Genomic DNA, 16,795 nt, shown 5'->3' on the forward strand with positions numbered 1-16,795 from the left:
TCATGCAGCCTAACAGGGTGACTATGGAAAATGGGCTTACAAAGAATTATCAGTGTATTTTTGTACCCGAAGGTGTTCCCCTGAAAAGTGCAGCATATGAGTCCTTGACGGTCAATATTCTATTCAAACATATTTAGGCAAGGCCTCAAAGAATCTACCCATATTCTGAAGTAACAATACTCAGACAATTGTCTTTTGGTTGGCTTTTCCCTTAGAGGATACATTTACAGTAGGATTATTGTTGATATTCACTGGTCAAAATTGGTTGGTTGCAGGGCATGCTATCAAATGAAACTACTGTAATTGCTGAAATTGGTGACTCTTGGTTTAATTGCCAGAAAATTGTGTGTAAGTTGAACATCATTTCTCTAGAGTGGAAACACCTTTGTAATTTAGGAGCCTGCTTGTTGAACATCTTTTCTCTGGAGTGATCCTATATATTACTTAGACTTTGCACCTCAATTTCTAAGGTAAGAATTTTTAGCTCAATCACTCAATGTATCTGCACCTGAGTGATCCTATATATTACTTAGACTTTGCACCTCAATTGCTAAGGTAAGAATTTTCATCTCGATCACTCAATGTATCTGTAGTTGGCTTTGCTGCTTGTTTTCCCTCTAAATTGTGTTCATTGATGTTATATAATTACTTTTCTACTCTCAAGACTATAGTACAAGCTTATCCCAACTCAACTCCTAAAAAGTGAATTAACTTGTCCTCCCCGATCATGATTTCTTTTCCCTTTGAATTGTGTTCATTTATGTTATATAATTACTTTGCTACTCTCAAGACTATAGTACAAGCTTATCCAAACTCAACTCCTAAAAATTGTGTTCATTGATGTTATATAATTACTTTTCTACTCTCAAGGCTATTGTACACATTTATCCCAACTCAACTCCTGAAAAGTGAATTAACTTGTCCTCCCCGATCATGATTTCCTCAATTAGTTTGCAAGTTTAACCAATTCTTGGTTATACAAAGTTGAAGCAGTTTCTCCCCCAGTTACAAGAGCTCCATTCAATTCCATCAAAAATATCATGCTCAATGGCAAGTATTCCAGAATCAACAAACAACTCTTCTAGAAATTATAAATTAACTGTCTATTTAGAAATAATCTTTTGCGCCTTCATCCTCATTTTCTCTCTCTGTTGTCTCAATCTATGCTACTTTTTCCATTGAATATACCCGTACACGAGCTCCATAAATTTTGATCTTATCAGTATTCATGGCAGAATGTGCCACCAAAATTATTGGCAGAATTTGCCACCTTATTGGCTGGCCAACACCAATTTTCTTGTCCAAAATAGATATGCAACATCAAGTGGACAAGATTCTTGACAAAAGACAAGATGAAACCCATCTAAAGTGAGAAAACAAGCTCTAAATTTGTCCATTATCTAATTAGAATTTGTGTCTAAGAAAAATAGGAAAAATATGCTAATAAATAAATAAAAATCCATCTTAGACTTGTTGAATTTTTACATTAGCTTAAATATATCTCAGTGCACTAACATCTTAACCCTTTGTAATGGAAAAAAGCATTCATGTATAATGGAATTTGGAATCAGTGTCTTATTAGAAAACACACTACATAGAATGATAAGGTAGCCAAAATCTTCCAACCACTTAAAAGAGATTTAAGTAAAACCCATAAAGCAAAAAAAAAAACACTTATGCTTTATACCATTTACTAAGATCAAAAAATGGTAACACCTTATGCTTGACATATGGAAAAGACCCATAATGTTCATCTTGGAAGTTTTCTTTTCTATCAAGGTGTGGATTGATATGTTCAATAGATTCTCCACCATGTCAACAACTATTGACTGCAGAGTGTTTTACAGTGGAATGGATGTTCTCATGTTGTTTTAACTGAAAAAATTAAATTGAATGAAAATAAATAATTTTAGTATAAATTTATTTTAATAGATTTATTAAATAATGAAAGGATCTCATTTTTATCTTTTAATATAAAAGAACTAATACATGAAATTAAAAGATAAAAGAACTACTCTTTAAAATATTTAAATTTAGATTCAGAGTTAAGATAATCTTATAGCATTGATTAATTTCAATGATATTCAAAGCATTATTTAAAAAAATATAAAATTTGTTCACACTATTAACATAAAACATAGTGAAATCAAAAGGTGAGATGAATGCATACTGAGTTAGAACAATGAATTATATTTTTGCTTTTACATTTAGGTCATAAGCTCTACTCATGGATATATTCATCCTCTACTCATGGATATATTCATACTCGATTGGAGAGATGAATTATTTTTGAATTATTTGTAGGCCTTGATATCTTTATTAAAAACTGTTTTTTATAGCCTCAACTTATGGTTTCCTATTTTTATGCAACAGTTTGGAATTGAGAAAGTATGGGCATTTTGATTTGATTTGGATAAAAAAAATGAATCTTTCATCAGTGGGCATCAACCTCGAGTTCAAAATGCATATTGAGGGCAATTTTTCATCCCAATTACTTAGAATTTTTTAAAAATTATCAACCAACCTAAGACATTTTAATGTATGAAGTAGTCCTAAATATATTTATTTTTTAACTTGGTATATTTTAAAGTAGTACTACTAAAAAAATGTTAGAGAAGAGGAGGAGCCGTAACACCTTATTCTAGAATTGATTTCAGGTTTAATGCCATTTTGAAAAGATAACAAAGCTCTATGTCATGTCTCACAACTAGTAGAAAACATCGCCAAAGTAGATGCAATTGTTGCTGTACTGCCAACACAGATTCTTTAATTTCTGCTACTTGAGCTATAATTTGACTATCAGTTTCAGTTTTTGTTGCATCAAGATTGACAAAAAGACCCTATTGCAACGCATGTGTTCTTTATGACTTTGTAGCATTCCTTGAGTCTCTTGCAAATAATCCATTTGATAACCTGTAGATAAATTGCCAACAATATCATGCAAATCCCTTGAATCCATTTATATAAAAAGAGAGAAGTGGATCGTTTATTTCAAGAACCAATGAAGTTCCAAGAGCCGTGAGAGATTCTGAAAAATGGAAAGCAGATTCAAAATTTGAAGCACTCTGTCCTCAACAATGTACATGGACTGCATCAAGGAATCGTATCCTACAACCTTGACAGATTTGATCACAGCATGATAAATTTCTGGGGAAGGATTTCTGATTTGGAGTGCCACAATTACTGTTTTAACGTCTTTAACCAAGGAGTTGTTGCGCAGGAATAATTCCAGTGTTCTGGTGTTCCCTTTGATCAAAACATGCGGTTGCTTTTCATACCTGTCGAAGAAATAAGAAGGGTGGTTATTTCCTGCAAAAGAAATAAAGAAGAGATCGTCCAGAGGCCATAATAATTGCAATAAAGAAGAGATCGTCCAGAGGCCATAATAACCTCGCATTAGGTAAGTGTGTTTAGGTTGTTCTATTCTTAGAAATGTAATTATTCAGTAAAGAAAACATTACTTTCTCAGTTAAGTGAGTTCAGCAAAATCGAATCAAAAGATGGCTCTGCGAATTCAGAGCCTTTGATTTTTCCTAGCTTTGTTCTGCCTAGCTCTCTAGCTATTGCACTTTTCTTATTGCCTAAAAGTTTCGACCAACCGGAGGTATGTGAACAACTTGAATCTCTTTTCTGGTGGGAGGGAAAATAACGTGTTGTTCACAACACCTCTTCAATCTCACCGCGATCGGAATTTTTCACCAATTTCTCCTCTGGATCAAGTATTTTCATACTAAAGCAAGGCGGCTCGAACCCTTGTTCAATCCAAATGGACAGTAACCTTTCGTTTTGAGAGGCATCGCCTGGTATTTGGAATTAATGAGCAAGTCAGTTGAGCGGTAAGAGTCAATTATGAGATTAATGAGCGAATCAGCTGAGTCCTAAGGGTTAGTCGTAAGTAGTTAGCTATGAGATTAACAGAGGGAACTATCTCAATCTCAATCATCTAACACTTAGTCTAATGGTGCATAGCGAGGATAACAAGGATCAGAGGAGAGTTCATTTCAAAGGGAAACGCCTTACCGCTTAAATATAGATTAAAAGTTTGGCCACGTAAACTCTGTAATATTGATAGGGCAATGCAAAATACTAAAATAGTTTGTTGTTTGTGTCACTACAATTCAAAATGTTTCTTTGATGTTCTCACAGGAAACATCGGAAATATTGAATATTATCAACATTGGAGATATTGAATATGATGCTTGGCTCATTTTCATCTAATTTGTGATGTTGTCTGAAATTTGTAAGGTTGTCATGCAAATTTAGATTTGGAAAAATAGCCATCATATTGTTCATAAATTAATATTATTTTATTTAGCTTATCTGATGTCATCTACTACTTGTATTTTTTCAAAATCTATCAAATATTGGCTATTAGAACTTGAAAGACCATCTTGAAGATTAAGAGGCAATCTATGTTGGAAAGGTTATAGAATCTATCAATTTGGCATCATGTAAGTGATTTCTCTTTATCTTTTATCTTTGAATGACATTTTGTTTACAAAATTTTATCTTCAATCATTTCTTATATGGTACAATTCTTTTGGAATTTATGCCTTACAGCGTTTCTTTTGCAACATTTGGTACAATTTCTAGTTAAGAATCTATGGAGGGAATTGAGTGGAGATCACATTTGGCAATATATTATTAAAGTAAAAAATCTAAAAAAAAAGAGTTGGTTAGTTGGATCAAAGCAGGGGCTCCCTTAAAAAAGGTGGCGTCTCACACCCCTAGAGGAATATGATGAAGATAAAACATTGGCTTCCTGGTTATTTGATATGGAAGGTAGATATGGGATCTACAATGGAGATTGGGTTGGCTTCCATCAAAGGTATGGTTGGTAATCATTTTCTATTTGCCCACATGCTCAGTTATTTACATAACAATGGTCTCTTCTTCCTAAACCATATTTATGTTGTTTGCATTCCAAATCTAGTTTGGAATTCATGGTTAGAATCTAGGGATATTGGCCTCTTCCCCCTAAATCATATTTATGTTGTTTGCATTCAAATTTGGTTTGGAATTCATGGTCAGAATGGAGGGAGATTGGTCTTTTGGGTCTTTTGGCTAATGTGTGGGAACAATATATCCTTCAATTGAGTCTAGCAAGTATTCTTTTATTAGAGAAGGAGGACATGCTCATATGGGACGATAGCATTCCTAAAGGTCAGATATTGGTCAAAGATGTTTACTCACACATTTATGATGGTCAAAGCTCGGATTCTAAAGCTTTGTGGTTCCAAAAGTCTTGGAAATGGGAGATCCTACAAAACTTGAAATGTTTCTTCTAGTTAGTTGTTCATAATAGGATCCTAACATAGGAAAATCTACTTAAAATAGGCTTTCAGGGTCTAGGGATATGCATACTTTGTAGTAAAAATACAGAAAATGTGCTACATCTCTTTCTCACTTGCCGATATGTGATCTAAGTTTGGTTCAAGGTTTTTCAAATGCTTAAGTTAAATTCCTTTTGGGATAAGTCTTCCATTGGGGACTATCTTTCATAGTGGTTTATGGATTTTAAAGATTAGAGCTCTGCCTTTCTATATCTTGTGGGACATTTAGAGATCTAGGAATTCTTGCATTTTTTATCAAGTTGTGCAAGACGTGAGGAGTCCATGCTTAAAGGTCTCAACATACTTCCTATAGATAGGACCGAAAAAGGATAAGTTAGCAAGAAGGTGTTGTCAGATTAAGGAAATATGGGCCAAATACCCAGTGGCTTTATTTGATGGGGCTTCGTCTTTTAAGACATGTGGCAATGGTGTATATAGTTTTGAATCCTGGTTTTTTTCATTTTAGCTACTATAGTGGCCTTGGATCAATTAACAAAGCAGAGCTACTAGCACTTTTGGGAGTCATTTTGTGATAAATGGTTCGCCATTCACCAAATTGATGTCTATGGAGACTCCAAAGTGATTATTGAATGGGTTTAGATGAGATTGTTCTTCAAGTTTACATCATTATCAAACTAGATGCAATGGATCAAAATGTTGATTAAGGCTTCAAGAGGATATCTTTCTCACATATCTACAGAGAAGAAAATCATGTTGGAGAGTGTCTTTCAAAAAATGCTTACAACATAAATCCGAGAAAAATTAGTTTTCAGTGTTTGAAAACTATTCCTTTCAACATTTAAAGCTTATCAAAATACAAAAGACAATATAAGACTTCCTCCTCATAATGCTTTATAAAAAAAAATTATGTAATTATAAATCTATATATCTTCTGTTTGTAAATCTATTATAATCTTAGAAAAAACAGAAAAGCAAGTTTTTGTAGAGATAGCATCATTGTAAAATGAGACCAAACAAATAAAGATAGATAAAATAGATACTGACACAAGTAAAATATGAGGGAGAGTGGCTACTTGATGAAAACCAATGAGAAAATATCCAAGAAAATGTAACTACTTTTTATATGTATGAAAGTACGTATGTAACTACTTTTTATAGCGTGATCCATTAAATGTCATAATTTATCTACACTATTATACATGAATTAACGGTTACTGACACACGTTTCACAAATACTGAAAACCCTGCAAAAACCCATGGCAAACTAAGACTGATAACATTCAAAACTGAGGTATCAATCTTTAGAGCTTTTGGAGTGGACGATAACCATAAAAACTGAGGTATCAATCTTTAAAACTTTTGGAGTCGAGCGCAGACAGATATCCACTTGATACTACGACTGAAACCTGACAAGGAGCCAGTGATATGGAACATGGAAAAATCTTTAACAAGTGGGCTAATATCCTATGTTGATTCATATTTGTTGTTAGCTGTGTTATGAAACATGAAAAATTCTTTAATAAGTGGGCACATAATGGGTAGGTTTACTGCTAATGGGCCTGTGAGAGTTTTTAACGTATGATATATGCTTTAAATGAATGTTTTTTTGTGGGGTCAATGTGGATTAAGATCGGAGTTGTGACTTTTTGGATGGTCTTGTTTTAAGTAGGATTTTTTTTAATGAAATATGGTGTGTTTAGATTAGCTGATAATATTATGATTTCAAATATCGATTAATAATTTATGATGTGATTAATTCAAAAGATATTTTCAAAATGAATATAGATCATAAAAATCTAAAATCATATAATATAATACAACCAAATTTAATTTAGAAAAAGTTCATATATATATATATATAGATTATATTTAAGCTCCATATTTTAATATATTAAAACCGTAATAATCAATGCGTCAGATTTGTCTTAAGTTTTTTCATGCAACACATTTTTTTATTTATTTAGTTTTATAGAGATATACATATTTTATTCCTTTTAAATTTAAAATTGTAATTGAAAAAATATGTATTTTTTAAAACATTGTTATTAATAAATTATAATTATATATTTAAAATTATCCACACAATATAAGAATGGCATACATATAAAGAACTCTTGTTATCTGGTAGAGATGAAACTCAAAGAAAAGTTACAATATCTCATATTATTCAATCTTAATCACTGAATTTATAGATGAAATAGATTTTTTCACAACAATTTCAAGCAGACTGTGATTTTTTGTTATTTAAAATACATTTTTGAATTCATAAATAGATTCAACCACCTAAAAAACTCATGGGCATTCAAATTAAACAACCTAAACTCAATTTTAAAAAAAAAAATATTCAAATAAATTTCAAAGAAATTTTACAAAATCCAAATGCCTCTCTGCTGCCAAAATTGAACCCTTACATCTTAAAACTAATCCTATTTATAATATTACATACTAATTATGATTTCCTAAACATAGGAATCAAAATAATAAAAATAAAAAAGAAAACCAAATATGTGCTACGGTCAAATTACATAAATTAAAATCATAACTAAATAATTTAATTAGATCTCATCAAAATAGATTTGCTGCAATCTTTTGAACTCGAACTGCTGAAAGTGTCATCGCTGGAAATCTGGAAGGTTTTAACAACTGTTGATTTTAAGCCCACAAACTCTGCCACTTGTCCGTTGGAATATTTGAACGCTGCCATCTATCCCCTTCAAAAACTCAGGCTGCTGATTTCATGGCTAAAACATTTGCCATCTTTTTACTAAATGATTTGAATACTGCCACATGTTGAAGTTTTTTGCAACTTGATCTTTGTCACTTGTAACTGGAGTTCATGCCTGGATATGTAGGTATTATGATGGGCATATGATGAGTCCGATCCCGGGGTTTTTTTGGCAATCCCAAACTGGAAATCCTAATTCCTCTTCTGTTATTGAACGAAGCATCACAGGATTTGGCCAGCGCCACTGAGTATAAACACGAAAGAAACGAGATACCAACATGCTAGGAACCGCGTTAGGATAAAGTTGACAAACCCGAACAACTAACAATGCCTAATTTACACCACCTAAAAATCGTTTGAGTATGCACCACGTCTTTTAGCCCAGAACTTACACCACCTAAAAATCGTTTGAGTATGCACCACGTCTTTTAGCCCAGAACTTCATGCATCTGAGTGTGGTGTGAAAATGCTAGACATTAGGAACAAGACGTAGAATCTGTTCATTCACTCGGCAACCATTCAGACTTCTCACAGTTTGTTCATCCACATTGTACAATACTGATTCCTATGAAATGTCTAGGTCATCAAGAATAATACGGAGAGCAACACTAGCATAAAGCAAATCAATAGATATCCCTCTGAGCTTAAATTTCATAAGAGGTACATGAGCATCTGGAACACGATTCAGTTCTGTAACTCCAGGCATCTCAGTCAATATGTCATGAAGAAGAACGAAAAAAATCTCCCCCCCCCCCCCGGATCTGCATACCCAGGTCCAACACACAACGTGTCAATGTCAGCACCTGGACCATGAACCCCCAAACGATAAGAATCAGATGTAAACACTTTTGCATTTGATTCTTCTACCATCTGTTCAATGTAACCTTTTTCCCTGGTCAATTTCTTAACCCATTTTTTCACAATCTCTCAAGTGAATGGCGGTTTTGGCTAACTTGGTGAATTCTCTTTAATGTATTGTCAGAATGCTCCAACTCTTTAATGTATTGTCAGAATGCTCCAACCGAAGGCACTGCTCCCAAGCACCATAAACATCTCATCTCTGAAAACGATGATATACAATGTTTGTATCTTGAAGGTACTCAGGACGACCCAAGGAAAGGAATGCGAACTTCCACTTAGCAAATTCTTCATCGGGGACCTGCAATTTTTTCTTGATTCATTCTTTAACCTCTGATAAGATCTCACCCTCAAGAATAACAAAAAGAAAGGTTCTCCAAAGTTTTGGATCATATGGTTTTGTGACGAATCCTTGTTAAAATGGTAAACATGAATCAACTTGCCACCTGGACTTAGAAAGTGTGGTGAGTCCTACGCGCAGCACGAAAGGGCTACGCCCAGTGTCACACTTCCAGAAGCACAACGCCATAGGGCTACGTGTAGCGCCGCACTTAGATTGGGCATATAAGGATTGAGCAGAGATAAATTATACGAATCAAGCAAATTTGCAGTGATTGCCTCATGAATTCCAGTTGATAATCTGCCAAGGTGTCGTGAAATGCTTCCAAATCCACCCAAAGATACAGGAGATTGTATTTCGCTGCCATCATCAACCTGTAAAATGCGATCAAAAGCTGCTGGTAATGGACTGTCACGATATGTTGGGAAAATTGCAAAGACAACTCGTAATATCTCCAAATGATCAAGTCTAACACCCTGATAATTAGGCATCAAGTCCCAGTAAGCCTCCAACATTTTCTCTAGTGAAAGATGATTTGGTTGTGGATGTTTCTCTAGTGAAAGATGATTTGGTTGTGCATCCACATAGGTAAACAAATATATAGTGCGGTCTCTAGGACCAGAACCTGCTGGAAATGGTTCCGAAAAGTATTGAAGCCTTGATTCACTGACTTTTATTGCAGGTGAGTTTGTATAGATTATATCACCTGTAGAATTTTCTTTGTAACCACGACCACAAGAACCAACAACAAGGCAAACTCCATCAGGCTTTTGTTCGGATCTTATCTACCTTACTATAGGGGAAAAATTTCCCATTGCATCAACAATAAGGCGTGCATCTAAAGCCTCCCCATTATCAAGTTTAATCACAACAGCATCATCATATACGCAAATATTTGAAACCCCATGACCTTCAAAAAGCATGTCCCCTGAACTTAGAAAACGTTGTTTAACAAGATCAATAAGTTGTATCGGCGAGACCCTAAGATTTAGAATGTCCTCTACCCAAACTTCACCTCTGCCATTGAAAACACATCTGTTTGGGTTAAAAGTTGCTGTAATGACCTTTCCAATGTCGTCTTCTGATAATATTCCCATCTTTACAAGTTCCATGAGCTCTTTCTTCAATATATTCCACTCCTGCACTCTCCCTTTCATTGTACTTTTCTAAATAACACCTACATGAAGCCCTCTTAAGCTTAAAGCCATGGCAATAAATATGCCCAAGGTACCACCATAAATAATTACATCAACTAATTTTGATGTTCTAGGATTTGGTCCAATTCCCAAGTAGGAACTTGACAGACATTTGACCACTTCTATTGGTGCACTGGCATCTGTTGTTTTCGTGCGAATTGCAAGCCACAATTGATCCAAGCGCTTTAGGGCTTGATAAGACAATGCACCACCTACACCTCCTACTTCACTACCTATTGAAATTTTCTCCATTATTTTCTTTCAACCGCAATATCACTGTCAGCAATGTATAGTACCCTCTGCACAAGATATCTCTTTCAATCAAAGCAGAGAAACAACCTCACCATATGTTGAGATGAGGATCAGCAACAAGGTAATAAACCTCAAATGCTATGTTCTCTTCTTCTCTATCACAATCTAGCCACAAGACCAGCCACTAACATCTCCTAGCTTCCTCTGGATCATTCAATACCTGAACTGCTGCACGGGAAGCCTTTGAGTCAACCATTCATTCAGTCGTATCTTTTGATCCGGGAGCCGGTTTTGGGAGTGTGATATACTACTGGAAAGCTTTTTCCAAGCTTCTCCTGATAAACATGCTTATGACATGTTTTGTGCTAAAGATCATGTGCAAAACATCTAACAAAATAGACATAATAAGAGGCCCATTTTGATCACTGAAGGAAGGCCAAAGGACTAACTCTAACAGTGGCGCCATCTAGGATGGTAGCTCCTTGGAGGTGCCAAGAACCGTAGATCTCTGGGAACATGCAAATTAGTGCCTCATCCATTGGGCAATACGGTCAAATAGCTGCAAACTCAAAACAACTCATACCAATCCAAAAACATATACATACTGCAACCTGTACATAAACAAATACCGGAAATTGAAATGCTACCTTGGGCAGCTTATTTATTTACAAAACTACCCTACTCTGATGCAAAATCAATATATCAAGTGATGTTGTAATGCTAGATCAACCAATCAAGTAACTATGACAAGGATGTTGCTTGGAAGTGCTTGAACCAGGACACAACTGGAAATGATGACAGCCATACATGCAGAAAATGGGTCTGGCTATGTGAAAGACAATCTGACTTATCATTCAAACTAAAAAAATACTCCATGTACACTGTAATAGGATCAAAGAAACTAGACTCTGTTTGCTACCCCAACTCCTCAATACATGCTTCCAGCTACAAATTATTAAAGCAAACATCCAAGGGCAGCCTTACCTTTCCTTCCCTCTGCTGGAAAAGGTCCCCAAAGAATGGCACTTGACAATCTAGATCCTGGGATTGTATTTGGGTCTCCAATTCAGTTAGATCTTCTTCAATTTTGATGGCAAACTCTTGCAAAAACTTGAGCTTAACTTCATGGCTACATCGACAGGATTTCAGATAAGAAGAAAGAGATGAAGCAAAGTGCTCATTTGCCTCATTATTCATGCACATATCTTCCCATTCTATAAATACTTGAATAGAGGGCACCTCTATTTTGAATTCTTCTTCTTTCTCCATCCATGTTTCAAGAAAGATATGCCAAAAATCTGCAAATGACCTAATAGATTTGATAGGAAAACTTTTGATCCATTGTCTACATTTCCCTTGAAATGAATCATAGAACAATATGATAAACACATCCTCTTTTTTTACTCTAAGAGATTCTATAAATGTTTTGAAATTTGCAACATGTTCAAGAGTCAAAGTCAGATCTTCCCCATTGAATTTAGGGCCATTGCTCAAAATATATGCATCCTTCGGTAATTGATTAGGAAAACCAGGAAGATTAGAAAAATCGATACATGAATACCTTGAACAAGTAGAAGCAACATCTGAGTCCTTCATTTAGCTAGTGGATCCACCATCAATACTTTGAAACTCGGGATTTCGAACAGTGGAGTCGCCAAGCGGATGTTTCAGCCTTCATATGTGTCTGATCGCTGCCCACCATCAGCAACCAGATCTGCAACTTAAACGATCTTTCCCAGAGAAGATCTGTCACGTCGTCCCCAGCAACGGCACCAATATGTTAGCACTCATAATGTACCTAAAGGTTGAGAAAAGGCAATTTCGAGGTCACCACAAACCAAGCTTTTGATTTAGCATCTAGTCCTGCCAGACCACAGAGGGCTCTCTCTTTGCCAACAAAACGTGGCTGTAATAAATGAAATTTTATGCTAGCTATGGAGTATGGGAATTTGTTTGAAAAGTTTTGGGTCAAAATAGCAAGAGAAAGGATGATTGGGCTATGGAGTCGATGCCAGTTTCTGCTGGCAAACTTGGGGCAAAGTAAGTGCCATGTTCAGCTAAATAAAGATTGTGAATGTGAGAAGAATAGGGGAGAAAGCCCGCTGCCCTGCAGGCATCAAACAAGGGATGGATCTGCAGTAGCAACTTTAGATGAAAGAGAATCACGAGGTTGCTCAACAGAGCATCTAGCAAAGGATGAATTCTGCAAAGACAACCATTACATCTAACAACAAAATCATCATGAAAGGAGCATCATAGGGGATGGATTCCTAACACATCTCTTAGATAATGCTGTAACAAGGTAGAAAAACATAATGTGTAAATGAATTTATGAGAAAAACATACTGGACATTTAAGCACTGTGATGGATCCCAGGTCCAAAGGGCAGATAACTGCTTTATTAAAATAATATTCAGAGAAATTTTACACAATCCAAATGCCTCTCTACTGCCAAAATCAAACCCTTACATATTAAAACTAATCCTATTTATAATATTACATATTAATTATGATTTCCAAAACATAGGAATCAAAATAATAAAAATAAAAAAGAAAACCAAATATGTGATCCGGTCAAATTACATAAATTAAAAGCATAACTAAATAATTAATCATAACTAAATAATTTAATTAGATCTCATCAAAATAGATTTGCTGCAATTTTTTGAACTAGAACTGTTGAAAGTGTCATCGCTGGAAATCTGGAAGTTTTTAACAACTATCGATTTTAAGCCCATAGACTCTGCCACCTGTCCGTTGGAATATTTGAATGCTGCCATCCCCTTCAAAAACTCAGGCTACTGATTTCATGGCTAAAACATTTGCCATCTTTTTATTAAATGATTTGAATACTGCCACATATTGAAGTTTTTTGCAACTTGATCTTTGTCACTTGTAACTGGAGTTCATGCCTGGATATGCAAGTGTTATGATGGGCATATGATGAGTTTGATCCCGGGGTTTTTTCGGGGATCCCAAACTGGAAATCCTAATTCCTCTTTGTTATTAAACAAAGCATCACAAGATTTGGCCATCGCCACTAAGTATAAACACAAAAGAAACGAGATACCAAAATGCTAGGAACTGCGTTAGGATAAAGCTGACAAACCCGAACAACTAACAATGCCCAATTTACACCACCTAAAAATCGTTTGAGTATGCACCATGTCTTTTAGCCTAGAACTTCATGCATCTGAGTGTGGTGCGAAAATGCTATACATAGGAACAAGACGTAGAATCTGTTCATTCACTCGGCAACCATTCAAACTTCTCACAATTTGTTTATCCACATTGTACAACACTGATTCCTATGAAATGTCTAGGTCATCAGGAACATTACGGAGAGCAACACTAGCATAAAGCAAATCAATAGATATCCCTCTGAGCTTAAATTTCGTAATAGGTACATGAGCATCTGGAACACGATTTAGTTCTGTAACTTCAGGCATCTCAGTCAACATGTCATGAAGAAGAACGAAAAAAATATTCCTCCCGATCTGCATACCCAGGCCCAACACACAACGTGTCAATGTCAGCACCCAGACCATGAACCCCCAAGTGGTAAGAATCAAATTAAACACTTTTGCATTTGATTCTTCTACCATCTATTCAATGTAACCTTTTTCCCTGGTCAATTGCTTGACCCATTTTTTCACAATCTCTCAAGTGAATGGCAGTTCTGGCTGACTTGGTGAATTCTCTTCAATGTATTGTCAGAATGCTCCAACCGAAGGTACTACTCCCAAGCACCATAAACATCTCATCTCTAAAAATGATGATATACAATGTTTGTATCTTGAAGGTACTCAAGACGACCCAAGGAAAGGGATGCAAACTTCCACTTAGCAAATTCTTCATCGGGGACCTGCAATTTCTTCTTGATTCGTTCTTTAACCTCTGATAAGATCTCACCCTCATGAATAACAAGAAGAAAGGTTCTCCAAAGTTCTGGATCATCTGGTTTTGTGATGAATCCTTGTTAAAATGGTAAACATGAATCAACCTGTCACCTGGACTCAGAAAGTGTGTTGAGTCCTACGCGTAGCGCGAACGGGCTACGCGCAATGCCACACTTCTAGAAGCACAGTGCCACAGGGCTATGCGCAGCGCCGCACTTAGATTGGGCATATAAGGATTGAGCAGAGATAAATTATACGAATCAAGCAAATTTGCAGTGATTGCCTCATGAATTCCAGTTGATAATCTGCCAAGGTGTTGTGAAATGCTTCCAAATCCACGAAAAGATACAGGAGATTGTATTCAATTGGCATCATCAACCTGTAAAATGTGATCAAAAGCTGCTGGCAATGGACTGTCATGATATGTTGGGAAAATTGCAAAGGCAACTCGTAATATCTCCAAATCATCAAGTCTAACACCCTGATAATTAGGCATCAAGTCCGAGTAAGCCTCCAACATTTTCTCTAGTGAATAACGATTTGGTTGTGCATCCACATAGGTAAAAAAATATATAGTGCAGTCTCTAGGAACAGAACCTACTGGAAATGCCTCCCAAAATTATTGAAACCTTGATTCACTGACTTTCATTGTAGGAGAGTTTGTATAGATTATATCACTTGTAGAATTTTCTTTGTAACCATGACCACAAGAACCAACAACAAGGCAATTCATCAGGCTTTTGTTTGGGCCTTATATGCCTTACTATAGGGGGGGAATTTCCCATTGCATCAACAATAAGGCGTGCATCTAAAGCCTCCCCATTATCAAGTTTAATCACCACAACATCATCATATACGCAAATATTTGAAACCCCATGACCTTCAAAAAGCATGCCCCTTGAACTTAGAAAACATTGTTTAACAAGATCAATAAGTTGTATCTGTGAGACCCCAAGATTTAGAATGTCCTCTACCCAAACTTCACCTCTTCCCTTGAAACCACACCTGTTTGGGTTAAAATTTGCTATAATGACCTTCCCAATGTCATCTTCTAATACTATTCCAATCTTTACAAGTTCCATGAGCTCTTTCTTCGATATATTCCACTCTTGCACTCTCCCTTTCAGTGTACTTTTCTCAATAACACCTACATGAAGCCCTCTTAAGCTTAAAGCCATGGCAACAAATATGACCAAGTTACCACCACAAATAATTACATCAAATAATTTTGATGTTCTAGGATTTGGTCCAGTTCCTAAGTAGGAACCTAATAGACATTTGACCACTTCTATTGGTGCACTGGCATCTATTGTTTTCGTGCAAATTGCAAGCCACAATTGATCCAAGCGCTTTAGGGCTTGATAAGACAATGCACCACCTGCACCTCCTACTTCACTACCTATTGAAATTTTCTCCATTATTTTCTTTCAACTGCAATATCACTGTCAGCAATGTACAGTGCCCTCTGCACAGGATATCTCTTTCAATCAAAGCAGAGAAATGAGCTCGCCATATGTTGAGATGAGGATTAGCAGCACGGTAATAGACCTCAAATGCTATGTTCTCTTCTTCTCTATCACAATCCAGCCACAAGACCAGCCACTGACATCTCCTAGCTTCCTCTGGATCATTCAATACCTGAACTGCTACATAGGAGGCCTTTGAGTCAACCATTCATTCAGTCATATCTTTTGATCCGGGAGCCGGTTTTGGGAGTGTGATATACCGCTGGAAATATTTTTCCGAGCTACTCTTGATAAACATGCTTATGACATGTTTTGTGCTGAAGATCATGTGAAAAACATCTAACAAAATAGACATAATAAGAGGCCCATTTTGATCACTGAAGGAAGGCCAAAGGACTGACTCTAACCGCTGCCACTGCCCTTGCAATGATGAGAGGCCATCGGGCCACAGCTCCATTGAATATGGTATTATTGCGGGTAAGCCAAATGGTCCAACACAGGAGTAGGGTTAAAAATATTTTTTTAGTGCCATGGTAAGCAACAAACCAGAAGTTCGAGGCTTGTTTGATAGAGCATCCCTGCCACCTTTCTTGGATGGATAGAGTATGAATAGTCAATTGCCACATATGAGCAGCAGCAAGGAAATGTAGGAACAAATGCTCATTTGTTTCAGATTCATGCTTGCACGGTACACACCAGTGCGGCCCATAGATAGATTTGTGGGTGAGATATTCTCTCGTGGGCATTTTTTTGTTTAGTACACTC

At 36.0% G+C, this 16,795-nt stretch overlaps 2 pseudogenes; both read right to left on the reverse strand.

The window, feature by feature from the left end:
- Positions 1–9,348: 9,348 nt before the first annotated feature.
- LOC149251533 (uncharacterized) lies at positions 9,349–10,667 on the reverse strand (annotated as a pseudogene).
- Positions 10,668–13,973: 3,306 nt separating this feature from the next.
- LOC149251534 (uncharacterized) lies at positions 13,974–15,984 on the reverse strand (annotated as a pseudogene).
- Positions 15,985–16,795: the final 811 nt, after the last annotated feature.

This window comes from Pinus tabuliformis, chromosome 7 (assembly GCF_031772625.1).
Source record: "Pinus tabuliformis cultivar Carrire ecotype Pingquan chromosome 7, CPIR1, whole genome shotgun sequence".
NCBI classification, from domain to species: Eukaryota; Viridiplantae; Streptophyta; class Pinopsida; order Pinales; family Pinaceae; genus Pinus; species Pinus tabuliformis.